Source organism: Zalophus californianus, chromosome 13 (genome assembly GCF_009762305.2).
Source record: "Zalophus californianus isolate mZalCal1 chromosome 13, mZalCal1.pri.v2, whole genome shotgun sequence".
Taxonomy (NCBI): Eukaryota; Metazoa; Chordata; class Mammalia; order Carnivora; family Otariidae; genus Zalophus; species Zalophus californianus.
In genome coordinates this window covers 39,142,374-39,150,332 of record NC_045607.1, presented here as the reverse complement: position 1 = coordinate 39,150,332, position 7,959 = coordinate 39,142,374, and the positions used below count along the sequence as shown (strand labels likewise).

General features: G+C 41.4%; 1 pseudogene; it reads left to right on the top strand.

The window, feature by feature from the left end:
* Positions 1-2,529: 2,529 nt before the first annotated feature.
* LOC113934137 lies at positions 2,530-3,123 on the top strand (annotated as a pseudogene).
* Positions 3,124-7,959: the final 4,836 nt, after the last annotated feature.

The window sequence follows — 7,959 nt, the reverse complement described above, 5'->3', positions numbered from 1 at the left end:
ATTGGGGAGGGTATGTGCTATGGTGAGCGCTGTGAATTGTGTAAGACTGTTGACTCACAGATCTGTACCTCTGAAACAAATAATACATTGTAGGTTAAAAAAAAAAGAAGAAGAAGAAGATAGCAGGAAGGGAAAAATGAAGGGGGGGAAATCGGAGGGGGAGATGAACCATGAGAGACTATGGACTCTGAGAAACAAACTGGGGGTTCTAGAGTGGAGGGATGGGTTAGTCTGGTGATGGGTATTAAGGAGGGCACGTACTGCATGGAGCACTGGGTGTTATGCGCAAACAATGAATCATGGAACACAACATAAAAATAATTAATTAATTAAAAAAAAAAAAAGAATGAGTTTAGGGGCACCTGAGTGGCTCAATCGTTAAGCATCTGTCTTCCGCTCAGGTCATGAATTAGGGTCCTGGGATCGAGCCCCACATTGGGCTCACTGCTCTGCGGGTGGCCTGCTTCTCCCTCTCCCACTCCCCCTGCTTGTGTTCCCTCTCTCGCTGTATCTCTCTGTCAAATAAATAAATAAATAAAATCTTTAAAAAAAAAACAATGAGTTTAATTATAGTAAGTAAAACAGTATGGTACTGGCCTAAAGATAGATCTATAGGCCAGCAGAACAGAATAGAAAGCCCAGAAACAAACCGATGCATACACACTCGACTCATCTTTCACAAAGTGTCAAGAAGACACAATGGGGAAAGGACAAGCTTTTCAACAAATGGTGTTAGTGTTAGCAAAACTAGATATACACCCGCAAAAGAATGAAATTGGACCTTTATTTTACACCATACGCAAAAAAATATCTATTCAAAATGGATTAAAGACTTAAACATAAGACCTGAAACTGTAAAACTTAGTTGAAAACATAGGGAGAAAAGCTTTATGACATCGGTCTAGGCCATCATTTCTGGCATATAACACCAAAATCATAGGCAACAAAAGCAAAAATAGACAAGTGGGTTGGTACCAAACTATAAAACTTCCACACAGCAAAGCAAAAAATCTACAGAGTGAAAAGGCAACCTACAGAATGGGAGAATTTGAAGGATGTTGATGTATTTCCTGACACTTATCCTTATGCTTGGTAAAGGGTGTATCCTTTGGGCCCTTCCTCGTTGGGGCATCATCAGGGAGTGGCTGAGCAAGTACATAATAGGTTCGATGTTCCTTTTTCCCAGAACCTTCAGATTCCTTCTTCTGTGGTCTACCAAGAAAGTTCCAGCATTTTCACCACACTGACTGTAGGCTACATCTAAGACCAGGCGTCATTATTAGTCAGACTAGCAGATGTCACCAATACTCCCCAGTGCTCTGGATGACACATGAGATCCCACCATCTAAAACTGCAGAAGGAACAATGGGGTGAAAAATCTTAGCATGGGTACCCATCTCTTATGATTAGACAGCTCCCAACATGAGGCAGCCCCTGTAATTACACTTTTAATGTTGGGTAGCTGCTTATATGATGATCATGCTCAAGTGCCTCAGCATCATTTTATCTGTGTCAGATGAAATAACTTTTAAATCTCTGGCAGCAATTAGTTGTGGCGTTTCCTTTTTGTCCTCAAAAAACTATCAAATCCCTTAGTAAAAATGGATGTGAGGACATCCATTCTTTATTATTTTCACTGATCTTTACATTAAATCTAGACTTCTTAGTAAATTCCATGCTTTTCTGCGTCACATCCATTTTTATGGGAAGGTCTCTATGACTGTACTAATGAACTGTATGCATTCACTTCTCTCAGTGCATTTGTCTTACATCTTCTTCTTCTAATATGTGTATGAGAGGGTTAGGCCTTTAAAAGTCTCTTATTTATTCTAAGTTGACTTGCTTAGAAGACCGTTTCACTTAATAATGAAGGGAAAAGGAAAGCAAGGATGCAAATATATATAAACACCACCCAAACAGGATATGGTTCTATAGGGGAAAAAAACTGAGGTAGACTGTGGTGTATTCTATACTCTCTTACCAAGACTGAAAAATAACTTAAATTTTTTTTCTAGCTTGGCTTGTGGATTTGTTATAGGGGATTTTTTTTTTTTATTATTCTGGTAGTGAAATGATTTTGTAAGCCCTTGAGGGCTACTTGTATTTGGTAGACTTAGGGACAGAAATCATTGAATTCTACCCTTAGAATGATTACATAACTATTTATAGTCCAGTTTGATACACTAGACTCCTTATCAAGGGAATTCATCTCTTCACTTTTACTCTCTTCCTCCCCACCCCACAAGAGAAATTATTGTAGACATATGTCTGAACATCACATTAACTAAACCACAACTGAAGGAAAAGGAGTTTAACTTCTAAGTGTGAATACAAAGAAATGTAAAAATAACATTTTTTCTGCATGTGTATTTAACTCCTCAATTGTCTATAAATATCAGGCTGAGAAAAATTGGGAATTCACACATTCAGTCAAAGTTACCAAAGTGTCTGATGTGCATTGCTAGAGCCTGTGGGGCCCAGGTAGTCGGCTGGCCAGGACTGAGAGGAGATGCTGAGACAGGAGAAGGCATGTCGGAAATGAAGAGAAGTGGAGAGGAGTACTTTACATGCATCACTGAGTGCGAAGACCCCAAGGCCCATACCATGCTCCTCCACAGGGCCAGCAAAGAGAGTCTCTCGGAAGTGGAATGCAGCCTCCAGGATGCCAAACAAGTGTGCCACAATGTCCACCTGGACCCCCAGCTCATTTCCGGTGTGAAGCCTCTGAAATGGCCATGGCCCAGGCCTTGACAGAAAAATCCAAGGCCATGACTAGTATGGAACAATGGCCAGACAGGGCTGTTGCCCAGGCCTCAGAGGTCATCCCTCGTACCCTGATCCACAACTGTGGGGTCAGCACCATCTGTCTACTTCCCTGCCTTCTGGCCAAGCACACACAGGACAACGGTGAGACCTGGAGCATACACGGTGAGACGGGTACCCTGGGGACAGGAAAGCCTTGGGCATCTGGGAGCCATGGCTGTGAAGCTGCAAACATACAAGACAGCAATGGAGACAGCAGTTCTGCTATTGCGGACTGATGACATCATCTTAGGCCACAAAAAAGAGGGTGATGACCAGAGCCTGCGAGGCGGGGCACCGATGCTGGCCAGGAGTGAGTGACGGGCCAGGCAACCTCAACACAGAGCCAGCAGAGGGTCCCTCTTCCCTGAGCTGGATGGCCAGGGACACAGGGGATGTCTTTGTTTGGAAGGGATCAGGTTGAGGGGCAGCCCCGGCCCCTTTCTGTCCCAGCTCAGTCTGCAAAGGGCACAGATGTGTAATTCTTCTCTATCGTAAGCTTTCCATTTAGTTTGCTTCCAACGATTATATCTAAGTCATTTGAAAAAATGTTAATATCAACTGTTAGCAAAGTAGAGACAGAATATAGGACTAAGTGAACTAAGTGAGGAGGGTCCGAAGAAGCAAGTACTGATGCTTACGTGGCACAATCCAGATAACAGTGGAACTGGAGAACAGGAGGGCTCAGATCCTTGAATACGTCAGGTCAGCTGGGAGACAGAAAAATAGTCCATCAGGGTTTTTCTTTCTTTCTTTCTTTCTTTTTTTTTATAAGCCATAGAAAAAAAGTCCCTTGGAAACTGTTATGATTCTCTGCTCACTACAATCTTCACATCTCAGAGCCCTTACTCCAGGAATGCCCCACACATCTCCCAGGGAGCGGCCACTTCATTGGTTTCTTGTTAGGAGTACACGAGATAGTCAAGAACACACCCCTTCCTCAATTCCTGGCACTCACTGCTAGAATTAGGAATCCCTTAATCCAAAAACTGTTATTTAACCTGGCAGGAAGACAACTGAATTCTGTCCCAAGGAAGGTAAACAGAAGGCACAACTGGGATCTTATCTGGCTTTATAATTCTTCCCTGTGAAGTGAAATCAAAGGTTGGAAGCTCTTTACTCCTTTCTGTCTAAAACTAGATTTGAAGGTCAAGGGTACAGAATGAGCCGAAACACTAAACAATTGGTCTTTAATTTTTAGCATGGAGGGAGCAATGCCACTTTGGGAATCACGATCATATGAACCAAGAAAGATTCCCATTGTTCAGAGCCTATATAACAGTAATTATCCTACTAACCCACCTCCCCACCACCACCACTTTCTCCTTCCCTAAGGAACTGATTCATTCAGGTAAGCAGGTGTAGATCCTTCAGATTCAGGGAAAGTATTTCCTTTTGCTGGTTCTTGTAAAGTAATCATAATTAGTCTAAGCCAACCATGAGAACTGCAGTCCCCTTTTCTGTGTATTGTCCCCCACCTCTCTTAATAGTATGCATGTATGAAACAGTTTCCAGATAAAATGACATAAGAAGGAGTTCTGCAGGGGAAATCTGGGGAGGGATTATCTCTACAGATAAATATGTACAACTTTCATAAAGGAAAGACATTTTTCCTAGATCTTTTTAACCTAAAATGAGGGATGAAAATGTGATGCCTGGAGCTGTGACAACTATCTTGCCACCATGAGGCAATAAAGCACAAAAATGAAAAACCAACACTCAGAGCACTGTAAAGCAGAAGTGTGGAAATCCTGCAACCTTGACGTCATTGAACCTCTGAAATAAATCAGGACGTACCTACCTCTAGTCTTCTTTTACTGTATTAAATATCCTTACAACCGAAGCCCTTTGGTGCATTTATACTTATTTGCAACCAAATCAATCCCTACATATTCAACTTCAAGCAGAGGGCTGGAGGAAGTGGAGAGAATAGTCAGATATTTGGACACTGCATTTGACAAAGTGTATGAAATCTTTTCTCTCACTGCATATTTAAATTTGTTCTACTTCATTTCAAATATGATAAACTGTGTGTTTAGCCAAAGACTGGCAACTCCCAGAATAAATGGGGAGGTTTTAGATTTAAACCACTACAAATGTTTCTGCTCTTTACAGACATAGCTTGAATGGAGATTTTAATCTCAGGTTCCTGAATCTAGGTCCCTGTTCTGCTGTATGAAGTCAGTGCACAAGAGACTGGTAATCTTAGTGTCGAGATTTTCATAAACCCATGGGGTTTGGGGTTAATTTTTTGGACTGTCATTTTGTTCGTTCCAAACCCCACCTTGGCCTTACTTTTCAACTCTTCCATCTAAAAGGCAATTCACTAGCATAATAGTATTGGCTACTATTGTAGATCAGACTTATTTTTTAAATAAGTATTTATTTTTCAGTTAGCCAAATAATGAGTTAGTCTTTCACACAGTTAAAGAGTCAAGTAAATACAGGGGTGCCTGCGTGGCTCAGCCAGTTGAGTGTCTGCCTTCCGCTCAGGTCATGATCTTAGGGTCCTGGGATCGAGCCCCCAGTTGGGGTCCGTGCTCTGCGGGAAGCCTGCTTCTCCCTCTCCCACTCCCCCTGCTTGTGTTCCCTCTCTTGCTGTGTCTGTCAAATAAATAAATAAAATCTTTAAAAATTTTTAAATAAAAAATAAAAAGTCAAGTAATACAAATAAAGTCAAGTGTTTGTTGGTGTTCTCACCAGAGGTGACCTCTATTGTATGTTTGTGATTCTTCCAGATCCTTTCTATTGATTTGTTTACAAAAGCTTTACCTAAAAATATAAATTACATATTTACATATATGTTAAATATTACTTGTATATAAAGAATATATAATTTTGTGTTTTCTATTTACATAAAGGATTTATACTATACGCACCATTCCTTTTTCACGCTATATGTCTCTTTGATTATTGTATAGAATTTTATAATGTGCATGTACTATAGTTTAACACCTATTATTAGATATATAGGGGATTTCTGAAACTTTGCTTTATAAACAATATTGCAATAACATCCTTCTATATGCATCAAGTATAAATGAATCTCAGGAGAGATATGGGAAAGTAGAATGCTTAAAGGCACACAGTTTAAATTTTAATAGTTTGCCTAAATGATAGTCAAAATTTTATTTCCACATGGGAAATTCACAAAAGTACCTATTATTCAGTCACTTGATATTATCAGATCTTCAAATTTCTGATAATCTGATATATCAAAGTAGACATCTGAGAGTTATATTAATTCAGTTTTCAGGATGTACACAAAGTTAAGCATCTCTTCATATGTTTAAAGGCTGTTTGCATTTCCTCTTCAGAGAATAACCTCTTATATGTCTATTTTTCTATTGAGCTTTTAAATCTTTTATTTGTTTTTAGGAGCTCTTTATGAACTCTGAATATTAACCTTTATCTTTAATAAACAATTGTTTTTATCCAAAATACTTTATCCAAATAGTCATTTTTAAGGTGACTTTTTGTCATAAAAAATATAATTGGGGGGCGGAGCAAGATGGCAGAGGAGTAGGAACCTGGATTTCGTCTGGTCTCAGGAATTCAGCTGGATAGGGATCAAACCATTCTGAACACCTACGAACTCAACAGGAGATTGAAGAGGAGAGTAGCAACAACTCTCTGAACAGAAAAGCGACCACTTACTGGAAGGTAGGACGTGCAGAGAAGTGAATCCGAGGCGATATTGGGGAGGATAGACAGTGGGGGTAGGGGCCTCCGTCGGCCGCTTCTGGCAAGTGATAGAGCCGCGGAGCACAAAATCGGAACTTTTAGAAGTCGGCTCCACTGAGGGACCTCAGTCCAGTGGCTAAGCAGGGGGTGGAACCCTCGTGGAACAGTGTGGTCTCAGGACCCTCGGGGTCACAGAAAGACCGGGGGTGACTGAGTGCGCCAGAGCTCCCAGGTATCAGAGCGGGGAAGCCGGCTGCAGAGACGGAGCCGAGGCGCAGGCTCTCAGCTCGGGGTTGCCATAAACCGTGATCCACGGCCCAGTCGGGCCACTGCTCCTCTAGCAGGGACCCAACAAGCGGCAGATCCGGGGAGACTCCCCTTCTTCCCCCAGAGGAGCAGCGCAGGAGCACACCGCAGGGATCTGCTGGGTTTGGAGACCCCACACGGGGTCGGGTGCCAGAGATAGAAACGCTCGGTCACAGGCCAGGTGAGCACGGAGTCCGGCTGGAGATCGGGGACACAGGAGTGACTGGCTGCTTTTCTCTGGGGGTGCACTGAGGAGTGGGGCCCCGAGTTCTCAGCTCCTCTGGGGCGGAGATTGGGAGGCCGCCATTTTCGCTCTCATCCTCCAAGGCTGTACCGAAAGCGTTCAGGGAACAAAAGCTCCTGAGAGCAAACCGGAGCAGCTTGCTTAGCCCAGACTCACAAGGGCGGGGCAATTCCGCCTCCGGCAAAGACATTTGGGAACCACGGCAACAGGCCCCTCAACCAGAAGATCAGCACAAAGAGGCAGCCAAGACCAAGTTTACTGATCAAGGAGAATGGGAGAACTCCAGCGCTAGGGGAATACTGCACATAGAATTCATGGCTTTTTTACCAGATTCATTAGTTTTTCAAAGTTAATTTTTAACTGTTTTTTTTTTATTTTTCTTTTTCCCTTTTTCAACCATCTTATCAATCCCATTTGAAAAAAAATTTATTTTTCATTTTTAGAGTCATATTCTGTCCCTTCATAGTAGATACCCTTATTTTTGGCATATATATATAAGTTGTCCTCTCTTTAAAATTTTGAGATACAGTTTCTTCTAACAGATCAAATATACCCTAAATCACTAGTGTATGCATTTGTTCTAGTCTCCTGCCTGATCACATTCTCTCCCTTTTTTATTCTTTTCTGTATTTAATCTTCTTCTTTCTTTTCTCAACTCTTATCTTATCAATTCCTTTTATAAAATCTTTTATAATTTTCATCTTTACAGTCATCTTCCATCCCTTCATTGTATCAACACTTATTTTGTACATATATGTCTTTCTTTAAAGTTTTAGGAGGCACTTTCTTCTAACAGACCAAAATACACCCAAAATCTAGTGTGTGGCACTGATCTATGCACTAGCCTGATCATATTTGATCATATTCTGTTTTTTTTGTTTTGTTCTGTTTTTGTTTCTCTTTAACTTTTTCTTTTTCTTTTT